The following is a 14071-nucleotide window of genomic DNA, read 5'->3' as shown; positions in this document are numbered from 1 at the left end:
AGTCTTGCTATTTGCTGCTTCGCCAAATAGAAGAATTAAGAATCAACGATTGGATATTGAAGGCGAAATTGAGAAACCAACTGCGCTATATATATTCGCGATCGGTTCGTGCGACGCCATTGACAAGCAGATATCGGCGGTGCAGTAATTTAACAATGAGCCAGCTGGCGCGTGCTGCAGGGTAGGTTGCGACCCCTAATGTAGTTATATAGTGTACTTTCCAACACGGACGCGCGCGCGTTCACACACACACACACATATTAGAATTTCACGCGACACGGCCGACAATGAACGGGGATGCCTCAGCCCTTTTGTCACGGCGGTTCCCGCGTCAATGCACACCGAGTCTCTCGCTTCTATTTCTCTCTCGATCCCTCCGTCTCTCTCGGTCACATTACAATCCACCCCTATTTATCGGCCTAATTCAGTCATCGGTGCCGTCCGAAAACGCAGGATCTGCGATCGCGGATTGTTTCTTGATTTACGCATCAGTCTCGATTATTTCTTTAAGAAAATTTTTCCTTCTTGTAAGTGCAAAAAATATTCTAGGAAGTATTTTATTGAGAAAGAGAGAATAAATATTAATTAATTGCCTAAATATTGATTAATAAATACCTATAAATCCTATCATCATATATTATTTAAACTCCATCTTAATTGATTAATTATAATTTAAAAATCTAGAATACATTATCATGATGCCCCCTTAATACGATTGTAACTTTGTTTTTTTTTTATAATAATTAAGAAGATTAATACGAAAAGAAAAATAAAGTAAAAATTATATTTTCCTTAGAGTGTTTTTATATTGAAATCAATAGAAAAATGTAGTTTTAACTTGTGTTAAATGCATATCGGGGAATAACACGAAGGTAAAGTATATGTTATGCAAACAATGATCACATAAATTATGTGCTGAAACTTCAAAAGATGAATCTGTATACATGTGTGACTTACGTAAAGTGATTAAATAGATTTTTAAATATATAATCGATAATATTTCTTACATTGTTTATTATGTAACAATCCATAAAAATAATTTTATTTTTTAAATCTAGAATAATATTTTTTTAAATACACAATATATGAAAATGTAATTTGGTACAAGTTTTATAATTTCTTTTCTTTATTTATTCCAATTTTTAACAATTCTCATAAGAACTGTTAAAAATCTTGAGAAAAAGAGGAAAGCATCCATTTTTATGATGATGTACTAAAAAATATTATTTTGAGTGTTATTTAAATTATGTGATCTTTTTCGAAAAGAGTGACAACTTTCTTCTTGAAAGAGACAAAGGACACTAAGAGAAATATCAGTGGACGAAAGATAAAAGTCATCAGCAGTCTCTTTGCGATTGTCTCTAGATGCAAATCTTACCTCGAGAGATTACTAGCGAGAGATATGAATAATTGACGCGCTGAACACAATAATTCTACATCGGCCGCGTGTCTCGCAACCCTCCTGGCTTATTTCGTCACCCCTCTGCGTCCCACGAGCTGCTTCCTACATATATATATATATAAACCCGCCCCCTCCGAGCGTTATGATTAAGTAATAAAACATTTAGAAATTCCTCCTCCCTCCCTCCTTCTCCCTTTCCCACACCTCCACCCCTCGTCAGACTGAAAAATATCCCCCGATTCCGACTCCCGTGTTGTACGTACGTCTCCATTTGATCGGCCGACGTATAACTTCGAGCGGACGTACGCGGTAAAGGGCGTGACAACAGATGCAACGAAACATATCTAACCCTCCTCCCCCTCCCGATGTCGGGGGGGTTTGCGGGGCGTTTCTCTCTCTATTTTCTTTCTCCTCTTCCTCTGCCTGCGATGGCAGATAAGGCGTCGGGTCCAGATAGCGATCATAATTTGTGATCGCCGCTTTTATGTCTCTCTCTTTTTCTCTCTTTGTCCGTATGCATTGTTTATTGGAAAGCTAGCTTCCGGTGTGCGCGGCTTTCGAGATGCGAGATAGAATTCTGATGGTTGGATGTTAAATAAACGCTTGATCAGAAATAGCAGAGTTACCGAATACCGCTATAATCTTATGATATCATGGAAAAATTTCAGATGCACGTATAAGAGAGAGAAAGAGAGATTCGATTTTTTGATTATATATTATAAATGATTTTGCGTATCGTTTTATCGCCCTCGATTCTCCGAGAAACGAAAAAGAAAGGAAAAAAAGCCGCATGATAAGTATCTTCAGATACACATTCATACTTGTGTATAATCAGTACTATGCAAAGATTTAATCTAAATTATATTCTAGAACTTAGAATTTCGGAGTAAAAAATATTCTACCGAGATAATTTATATTTAATAGCTTTATAAAAAAAACAAAGTATGAATTACAAATATATTGTAATGAAATTGCACTTTAATTGCAAGACTGTTTAATTATGTGTATCAAGTTACATAAAGAATACTTCTAATTTAATTTTTTTTACACACGCAGAAAAAGATAAAAATCTTACAAACATTCTTGAAAAATTATTGACTCTCTCTCTCTCTTTCTCTCTTAATCTCGTCTTACTTCAATCGTTATTCTATCATTTCGTCGTCGGACGAGCATTATTGGTCCGACACGAGCGGGCTGTCGTTGCGTGTGCCGAGACAATGGCACGAGTTACCGGATGCTCGTGCTTCCAAGCTTGATTTATTGGTCTCTGGAAGCTCGCGGATTGCCTGTAATTCCAGTTATTTCGTTCTAATCCGAAAGTTTACTCCTCCTATCCTAACGATCTAGGCCTAATTTTCTGAATTTTCTCATCTCGATTTCTCGTTCTCCAACTTCTCTCCCTCGTACGATATTTTCTTTCCATCGCAAAAATAGCACACCGAAAAAATTGTATTCTTGAAATGTATACTTTATAAGTCCTCTTAATAAATATTCTTAATAAATAAGAATATATTCTTAATGAATAAGAATATATTCTTAATTTGCGACTTCTACGCCGCAACTCGATTTTCGTGTGCGCGACATGTTTCTTCATTTGCCGCTACGCGGCGACACCACTCTTAATTTTTCTCGTATTCAATATTTATCATGAAATGTATATAAAGGACTTGTATTAACGTAAGATCTAAAATATATTTTTTTCCCTTGGCAGTGGTGCGAAAGAGAGGATGCTGCTCACACAACAGGTTCTCTGTGTGCATGTGAGCTGGCATCCTCTTTCTGACATCACTGTTTATCAGTTTAATTTTAAGTTGAATTTAAAATAATTTATTTAATAATCTGGATTCAGAATATTAAACAGATTATTTGAAATTAGGCGGAAAAAAACTTTTAGACCAATAATTAAATTTATTTGACTTCAACAAAATTTATTAAATCCAAAGAAATATTTTTCTCTGTGTATTAAGAATATCTCTTTAGAAGATTTTCCTCTTAACTTAAGAGGATCCTCTTGGCGCCTATTTTAGTGGTATATATTCTAAAGATAAGTGGCATATTCTTAAGTTAAGAATACAATTTTTTCGGTGCAGCTTTAATGTATTTTCGATAAGGAATAATAAAATAACGAATTTATATACGTAAGATTATTTTTATAGCAATTTTGTAACAATTTTTTATAACAATAAATATCGTTTTTTCTTTGCTGTTAATTCCCTCATGTTACATATATATATATATTTACAGATGTAATAGCGACATCTATAACAAGTCTATTTGAAAAAAATGGCCGTTATTTCTACTATTGAATCTCTCCTTCCCCTTCTCTGCAATCTCGCGTTCTCTTCTTCTTTTCTTCATTAGGAAGACTCTCTTCCTTCCCGGTTATTGATCACCGACAAAGACGCTCGGTCGTAGGCGGATCCTTGCTTCTAACGTTACGCGTCTAACATAAGTACGTCGAAGATCGAACATAATAGCGTATGGTTACTAACATCTGACCTCGCGTACAATGTCGTCATTAGAATATGAATACAGCTGCGGGGTTTGCGTGTCGCGTAAGGGCACGCGACATATTCCATACAGTCAATCCGATTCCGTGTTATCTTGACGTTTGCTCTCCATTAAATCCTGCCATACACATTACGTGCACATAGAGCCTCGAAATTCTAAAATTAATATCTGCATTTCGATTGAACAACTTTTTTAGGTTATGGATAGATATGAAAAGATCATTTTTATGTACATATACCAACATTGTAATATTGCTGCAGTATTGCTGCAATGTTACAACAATGTTCTGCGCTGTATGGGTACATATATATAATTTGTAATGATTATTTTTAAAAATATGTCAGAATATATATCAGTAATCTTTTATTAAATATTTTTGTTTCTTTTATTAATCTTCCTTCTTTTATTAATCTTCCTTCTTTTATTATATAAATGTTATTCTTTTATTAATTTTTCATTATATTAATTTATTAAATTAAATATAAATTGACTAATTATTTAATTAATTGATTTATATTTAATTTAATACATTACATTTAATAAGAGATCGTTTTTCTGCATACATAATTTCACATTTTATCCAATTAATTATATTTTTTAAATTAATTATTTTATTTCTTTCTCAAATTAATCATATTTACGAGGGCAATTCGATAAATAAGGTATATATACGTATGGTTGCTAATTTATCTTATTTGTTAAATTATTTTAGTATACATGGCATTTCAATTATTTATAATTATATATAATTATTTTATAGTTACTATGATTATATAATTATTTGGCAAATAAATAAACAAGATAAATGAAGAATTTAATTTTGCGCTATTGATGCAATTTCGGATAGATTGCACGTTACGGAATTCTATCTTATAACGCCGTGATTGTCACTGTCATTTACGGTGGGAAAAACAAATACATGCGCCGAGATACAAGCTCTCCACTTTCGGCACATGGAAAAGAACGCAATCAAGAAAACGAGAGATAGTGGCATGATCGGTGTGGCGCCGTGCCGTTACTTCCGGCGCGGGCGATAGGCCGACGCATAATTTCCGGTCCGAGGCCAGGAGGATCCATCGATCAAACACTTTGGAACTCGAAGAGGCTCGTCCGAATATTTCAGAGATACATTTCCTCTTGAATTTCACATTCTTCACTTGCAACCGATAAGTTTATGTAGAGAGGTTGTAAATTTAAATATACATATATACAGAGTGTTTTTCAGGAGAAATGATCAGTATTGTAGAATACTTCCTAGAATATAATTGCATACATCATTTTAAACAAAATATTTATATAAAAATGTATCTTATTCTGAGCGTTATTCTAAATTTTATGAAACAATTACATTAAAATTCAAGTTTATAATAAGTTTATAATAAATTTTCAAATGAATAAAATAAAGAAAATTAAGAAAAATAAAAGGAAAATAAATTTAAAATTTTTACATTTATTATAAACTTAAAATTTAAAGTAATTGTTTCATAGAATTTTATTCTGGTGAGATAATAAATGTTTTTATTCTTAAAATTGAACACTCTGTATCTTTATAACCGTTTAAAATAAGACACATATTTATATACAATCTTTTTTTATTAATCTTTTATTTATTAAAATAATGTGTACAATTATGTTTTAGAATGATCATTCCTTCTGAAACGCCCTGTATGTATATACAAAAAAAATTTATAATTCCTTCTTTATAAATTAATTAGTTGCAAGTTAAGAATACAATATATATAAACAGAGAAAGAGAGAAAGAGAGAGAGAGAGCAATTATTGCCTATTTTTGTGGATGCTTTTCAAGTATAAATGTATTTCTGACCATAATTTTCGCCAGGAACAAATGAAAATGTAATCAGAAACATATACACACACGTATGTATGCTCGAGTTTCAACAATTGTTGAAATGCATTTGTAAAAGGAGGAAGGGGAATCAAACTCCGAGATTGATTTCGCTGTATTTTCTATAACAGAGAGAACTCGGTGCCTTTCTCTCTCTGTCTCTCTCTGTCTCTCTCTGTCTTTCTTTGTCTGTCTGTCTATCTGTCTCTCTCTCTCTCTCTCTCTCCTAAAATTCAATAGTACCTATCGTTATGTAGCGCTTCTACAAACGAGTATTTTATACGACGACTTTATTGACTTAGGGATATGATATACGAGGCGCAAGCCTCGGGGAAAAAAGTAGAGCTTCTGTCTCCTGGCTCCTCTATCTTTCTCGTTTGCCTTTCCCTTCACAAAATATTTCACTGACTTATCACAACCGCTTTCTTTGCCGGAGTCATCTCCGACAGGACTGTGTGTTTCAGATGGCGATTATTTAGAATCCCTTTGACGGACATTCACTCCTGGCCTCTGCGTTCTCAGGTTGCTCCATAAAGCACTCGGACATTCATTGGTCTCCGGTTTACTTGTGCGTCACCGAAAATGCGAGCTCGCTTTTCGAATTCGAAGCTTCATTTCACGCTTGTTTGACGAACAGCCGCTTCTTTAGACTCACCTCTTCTCGTCATTTTTACTACGTGTATTTTCTGTAAATTGCTACGCTGCTCGCGTATATAAAATAGAGGTAAATAACTTTAGTTTTAATTTACACAGATAATTAAACAAATGTTTAAAAAGTTCTTAAATGACTCTTATAATGGAAGGGAAAACTAAACTTACTATTAATCTAAACAATAGTTTTTTTCTTTAATCGAATTATTTATGTTTAATTTAAGATTAAAAAATATTTTAAAACTGAGATAATATTATTTATTTTTAGTAAGAAGGGAGAGCAAGAAAAAAAGAAAAAAAGAGAGAAGAAAAGAGCTTTAAACATATGTGTATTAATATTATAAACATTAATATAATACAAAATAAAAATTTTACATAACAAAAATTTTGTTGAGAAAAAAATAAAATATAACTAAATATAAGATATAATAATAAATATAACTAATATAACTATAATAATAAATATAAAAATAAATATAGCTAAATATAAATAAATATAATATAGACTGAAAAACGGGAAAATTTAAATTAAATGCTTCCTGAAATCATCGTTGATCGCAATGTAAGGCAACCTTTATTTGCATCAGTATATTTTGAATTATCATAAATGCTATCTTAACATCGATATATACAGAAATAGCGACATTCAATATCATTGTCAATCATTGATAGCGAAACACGGTAGATAACGTAAGATCATAATGAATAATATCGAGATAAACAATCGCCCATTGTCTCTAGTTTCTCATAATACGGGCGCCCCAAATTTTTTCTATCTATAGGAAGAAGGAAGTCTGTATCAGTCAATGTCGATATATCTTGAGAGGAGGGGGGGCGGGGAGAGAAAAGAAAGGGGGAGGGAAGAAAATAGGACAAAAATTTCATTCATTTCATTAAATAATATATTGTTTCACTCTTTCTGCATAAATAAAGCAATATTATAAACAATATCTCACAATTAGAGTATTATATATATATATATATATATATATATATATATATATATATAATATTATATATGTATATATATTATTTTGCTATAAATATAAATATATATAGGGTGTTCCATTTTTTTTTTAAAAGACCCATTGGATATATAACTCTTATATAACTCTTATATGACTCTTATAATAACTCTTATACATATATAACTCTATAACTCTTTAGGAAAGTATTTAAGAGAAAAATGTTAAATACAAAAGTTGTAGGATTCTGAGGGGGGCATCTGACGACAGCCTCGACATGGAAGGGGTCAAATTTGGAAGTCATTTGAAGGTCAACTTAAAAATTTTAAATGGAAACCCGTATTACTCATACATATTCTTGTAGCTTATCTCGAGAGCTTTCCAAAACACTATAATTAAATCATTTTTCATTAAGTATTCTTTTCGAGTTATAAATTTCGAAATAATTTCTTAATTTTACATAAACTATAAAATATCTCGTAAAATATTCATTTTTCGACGATCTAATCTTAATACTTTTATGCACAAAATAATGAGAGGAATAAATTGGTGTAAGAAAACATATAGTTGTTTTTAAGAAAAAATATAAAACTCTTAATTGTAAATTACATATATCAAATTGTTTACAAGAAATAAGAGCTTCTAAGAATTCATCTTACTAGTGATATATTTGTATTCGTGCGCGCGATGTTTTTGGAGAAAAATCCTTGCTTATTATTTGATTATGACATTAAAAGCGTTCGATTAAATGGCGCTCCGAGAAATCCGCTATCGGTCAATATCGATATACTTCGGGATAAGAATATCGTTGAAAATATTTTCAATTCGACGCATGTATGCGTGCTCGGATGCTATATTTACGTTGCGCTCGCTCGATTTAGCTTCCTGCGCACGTTCTCGCGTCAGACGTGCATCGAGCTGCTTCCACTGTGAAACAAATTTTCCGCATACACCTGCGTTCTCTCCCAACACGACGCCAAAGAGAAAAACCGAGAGAGAAAGAGAGAAATCCAAATGGGATTGCGGACATTTATTAACCTGTGCACCTGCGACCTGCATTCTCTCGGCCATTGTTGCGATCCTCTCGTCTTTGGTGACCATTATCGCTCTCCTTCGCGTCTCACAAAATCCTTCCGATGAAATCTATTGTGGATTATCCCCTTTGTCGCTCTGACTGACAGTTTACAATCCTTCCTGCTGACGATATCACCAGGACAATGCACAGGTCATTAGCTAAATAACGACGACGAACCGCAAGAGAACCTAGATGTCCGGCGACTTGTGTCTTCCTCTTTATCTTCCTGTGTAAACAAGGATCCGACAATCTCTCCGCAGGCTTCTCGGAGCGGCCTGTCTTTATCTCGTCGGTTGTTTAGGTTGCCGAAACCTCTCGTGACACGTTCAAGCGCATCACGGTAGGGACGATCTCACGCTGTACAGGTGGTCGGGAGATAAAAGGCGTTTGTGACATGAGACTCCCGAGAGGTCTCTATCTGCAGGACACTGCATCGCTGTCAATGGCAGCAAGTGGAGAAGGTTTAATTCACCCAAACATATTTGGAGATGAAATATTTACAATGTTTGATAAGATAATCGAGTGAAGCAGAAAGTAAATTTTTTTGTACGACAGAAGATTTAATTGCATATTACGATAATTCGCCATTTTCTTGTTCACGTTCTCTTATGACGCTTTAAATATTTCATTACACCCTCCATATATTTTAATTACATCCAGTTAGTGTAATAATATGAAAAAATTAAATATATAAAAAATTAAATATAAAAATTAAATATATAATTTTATATATTATAAATCACTTTTTTATACGCGTAGATATTTTGATAACTCACTACTTTTTCGCTCACTTATGACATTTTAAATATTTAATTATACCCTCTATATATTTTAATTATATCCAGTTAGTATAATAATGTAAAAAAATTAAATTTATTTTAGTATTTTATATATTATAAATCACTTTTATACGTGTAGATATTTTTTGCATGCGTTTTTAATTAACGAATTAATTTCCAGACAAGGATTTCGCGCGACGTAGTTTGAAACGAAATTTACGTAATGTCAGCGGCGATTCGAATAAACAAGAATAAATTGAGAATTGGAAAGTCGCCATATCTGAGAATCAGCTACTCGATTATCGGCGATTCTGCCTGACGTAATCGGTATTTTTATAGTCTTGTCAATCAAATGCAATTCCGATCCAATCGCATGTACAAGATCGACTCATCCGGTCTAGCATTAACAGATAACGGGCGGCTTCGTGATTAATCGCCGAAAAGAATCAGGCTGTTACTCGCCTCGCTATCACGCTCATTAGCTGCCATTACCATTACCTCCTTGTCGCGGCGAGTTGCGGTTAACAGTTTAACGATATAATTTATCTTTGAAACCTAGATTCTTATGAAGAGGATTTTATAGCGCCTTCCATAATACTCTAATAATCTCTAATGTCTACTTTCTCGACGCCATTTTACATACACGAGGCAAGTCCACGCTAAATATTACACCGCTTGTAAATTATTTACATTAGATATGTCCCAGCAAACACCAAATAACAGTTATATAACTGTTAGTTATAATTTCCCACTCAACAATATAACTGTTACATGTATTATGCAACAGTTATATAACATGTAACAGTTATATTGTTGAATGGGAAATTACAACTAACAATTATATAAATGTTAGTTGGTATTTGCTGGGGTGATTTTAATGCAGTTCTTAAATTTTTATTTTTTTACGAATATATTTTTCACTTCTATTAAAATATATACCACGTATTACGTCATCAATGTTCAGCAGAAATACGAGAGGACACTTTTCTGTGACATTAATCCGGATAGATTTTATTTTATCTTAAAAAATGAGTACACATTGTTTATATATATGTATCATTTGAATTTGCATACATGAGACGCGAAGCTTTTCGAAGATTAAATTCGATATACGATGGCCAGGTTATTTTTGAGCACTTTATAAGATGCACGCGTCATGCGTTATGCGTGATACTTTTTATCGGTTATAAGTACGTGTATAAGTATATATACAAGTTTTGGAGTTCCGTGAATCAGACCTGAGTGATAAAGAGGAGTAGTTAAATACATAGATAGGTACAGATATCACGCATGAAAGTGTTGTTGGCAGATTTGATTACCATCGGAAACAGTTTCGGCCGTTTCAGTAAACATTCGGACATCATGCTATCATTATACGTTTCTAGGTCAGATCTTTGTAGTAATCAATAAATAAATGTAATCAACGTTAGTAAAGATTTGCAAGTATACAGTGCGGGTCTTTAAATTTGATACCGTTCCATGGAGATATAATTGTGAGTATTATTTTGAATTTTTAAAGCGCAAAAATCAAAGATAAAATTTAATTCGAAATAAAAAAATATCGATTTATGAGATTATATTGATTTTTTTAAGGTAATTGCATATCTATATCGTTCTATGCTTAAAAGCGAAAGTATAATTGCGAGATCATATAAAAATTATTTAATCCTTACAATACTTCACAATACTTGATTAATATATCGGAATATTTTTTTATTTCTTTTACATATATTTAATTATTTAATTTTATCTCGATCGATGTTATTTATGAATTTTTATTATGACTTGAATAAAATCTATATTTTAGAGGACAATTTTTTTTTTAAATATTAACGCTATTATCCCTCTCTCTCTCTCTCATTTGCTCAACATTTTTTTAAGACACTTAGACATATCCAAAAATAATTTTATGTAACTCGAAATATTTAGAAAAGCATCTACATTGTTTTCATTACTGTATTTGTCTATATTTCACTTTTTAAGAATAATTAATAATTTCCTATCACTCTCAAACCTATTAGAATATTTAATTAATATATTTTAATTATTATATTATTATATTATATTATTATATTATTATATTATTATATTATATTATTATATTATTATATTATTATATTATTATATTATTATATTATATTTTAATTAATATTTTAATTAATATATATATATATATATATTTTTTTTTTTATTAACGAATATGTAATCTTGCTTCTTATAGCATATATTTTGAGTAAAAAGAGGTATTTAAATTTATATAGATCATTAAAAAAATATAACTATATAAGTATAAAATATAAAATATTAGAATATTTAATTTAAAAGATAGTTTTAAGATTGACAATGGTTTGCAAATGTACGTAACGACCAACAAAGTCGCATCGGTACTTCCTATTATGATTTCAGCTGATAAACCGCAGAATAATCTCAAAGAGCGAAATCGGCAGAGAACACGGACCGTAATTCGTGTCATTTCTTGTTCAGCGAACTTTACGAAGTGCCCATTTACCTTATTGACTTTCTCGCGCTTTCTCTCCGCGTCGCCCTATTCCGGACTTTTTCACTCCCTTTCTATTGACGCTAAGGAATCGCGCGTCCTTGTCAGAAAGAACAACTTTCGGCACGCAATCTTGAGCGATGTACGTAACTTGTTCGCTCTCGTTTTTGATAAAGAAAAAATCCCTCAGGAAGATATCTCGATTTTAAAGCGATTAATGAACCATTGAGACATTAATGTCTTGTTTTAACAAAATTTTTAATTTCTTTTTAAACAATTTATCAATAAAATATCTTGTCAGTTTTCAACATGATTATCTCGATCACTGTCTTAGGGAACGAAAAATTATAGAATCATAAAAATTATAGAATCACAAAAATTTAATTTATATAAGAATGATTTTATGCAAGACGATTTTTTTATCCCTTTTTCTTTCTGTTTTTACATAAAATAAAACTTTCTCGAGTAACTTTAATAATAGTTACCCGAGTTATCTCGTATCTCTGATGACTCCATTTCAGCCTCGACAAGACAGTTTTCGATCCTAATGATAGAATCACATGTCCGTCATGATTGATAAGATACGCGACAGGAAGGTCCGAATCAGGAAATGGGAGAACAGATCTAACCAAGAGGAGCGCTTTTCTGTGTAATTAAAGAAATTCGGCGAATGCATAGATTAAGAGAGAGAGAGAGAGAGAGAGAGAGAGAGAAATGCTATTTGATTTCACGAAGGATAACTGCTGGTGAAAAAATGGCCACGATTATTTATAATTTCGGATTTTATAAAACCGTAAATCCTATAATTGAAAGAGTTAGTGAAAAAATTAAATGTACTAAGAGATATTAGAAAGAATTTTTCTCTGAAAATATTAATTTTTATATAAAAATTTTGTAATTATTATCATATCTATTTTTTACGCGAGTTATGATAATTCAATATCCAAACAATCTCAATATCGTTGGGTAACGATTAAAGTCGATTATTGTCCGTATCTTATTTTGTTTATTGAAATTAAAATTTAATAAATTTTATTTATATATCTAATTTAATAAATTACAAAATTAAATGTAAAATTTAATTTAATAAATTACATAATTAAATTCTAATTTTTTATAAGTATATGCACTATATGTTTTTCTTTTTTGTACTATTTATAATTAATACCTTATCTCTATTTTTTTATACAATAAAAATTCTTTAATTCAAAATTGCTAAAAGAGAGAGGAGATTACGGATGAAACCATAATTTCCGAGAAAGGATTAATCGACGCGAACAAATGAGGATCGAACGATGTGCTCTTCGCATTTTCTCGATGTTGAAGAGAAGGAGTGAATAAAACGAGTTACGCGCGAAGAAGCCCTTAAAGATCCCCGAGATGCTTTAGAGATTGATGTCAGGGTAGGGGAAGGGAGAAAAATGAGTGAAATCCATTAGAGGGGAGACTCCGTGTGCACACGTACTCGTACACATGTTCACGCGCGAAAATTCACCGTTGTCAATGTGTATTCGAACTACGACAAAGTAGTAGAAATTCCCGGCTGTCATCGCGTGACGTTCCAGCCTCCAGTGTCACGTGCATCGTTAATGCACTTTTCAGTTTATCTTCGTCGGCGCGCGACATGTTAATTAGCGGAACGTTTGTCTGCAGGAATGCGTAATTGGTAACGATATCTGACAATTCTTGTCAGATTCGCATATACATAAAATTTTTCTTCTGAAAATATTTATTTATGTAAAAATTTTATACTCATGATCACACATGTATTTTTTATTATGATCATATTTATTATTTATTTTGGATTTCACGATGTTAGATAATTCAATATCCAAGCAATCTCAATATTCCTCTTCTCGGAACAAGATAAGAAGCTTCATGTATGCTTGTTATAAAATCTTTGTATCGGATAATCTTTATCTGATATGCGATGTATCATAGACAGAACTTGTGGAAATTATATTGCAAAATATTATTTCTAAATTTTATAATTTTTTTATCTCGCTTTAACAAATTATATGTAAATAATACGTTAAATAACGATTAAATTGCTTGTCTGTTAAATATTACCCTTGTCGATCACATCAAAATTAAAATTTAATAAATTTAATTTTTATACATGTGTGCAATACATAATTTCCTAAATTAAATGTCTAGCTTTTTCCTCTTTCTCTCTCTTTTTTTCTCCCAAAGAACCGAGATTATCGAGTTTTACATGCGAGTCTAGAGCGGAGAAAAAATATTTATCGTTTTTCAATATGTTAAATTTTTTTTGCACACATATTTACTCTTTTTGCATTTAAGTAAGACTCTTCTAATACATTTTTTTTATATCCCAAATCGAA

General features: G+C 31.7%; 1 protein-coding gene across 5 annotated transcripts in view; it reads left to right on the top strand.

Moving 5' to 3' along the window:
- LOC145976348 (transcription factor hamlet) overlaps positions 1 to 14071 on the top strand; it is a 100746-nt gene that overhangs the window by 23756 nt on the left and 62919 nt on the right. Inside the window, exons 1-2 of one of the 5 annotated variants that reach the window (XM_083107420.1) lie at positions 10351 to 10504; positions 10615 to 10722. The exons of 2 other annotated variants lie outside the window; for them this stretch is intronic. The gene's annotated coding sequence lies outside the window, so the exon portion shown is untranslated. Of the gene's footprint in view, positions 1 to 10350; positions 10723 to 12209; positions 12376 to 14071 lie in introns of those variants that run through there. 2 more of the 5 variants (XM_083107419.1, XM_083107423.1) reach the window with 2 other exon arrangements.

Source organism: Camponotus vicinus, unplaced genomic scaffold (genome assembly GCF_025532165.1).
Source record: "Camponotus vicinus isolate PSW18456_S1 unplaced genomic scaffold, iyCamVici1.0 SCAF_1, whole genome shotgun sequence".
Lineage (NCBI taxonomy): Eukaryota > Metazoa > Arthropoda > Insecta > Hymenoptera > Formicidae > Camponotus > Camponotus vicinus.
This window is presented reverse-complemented; position numbering and strand designations above follow the sequence as displayed.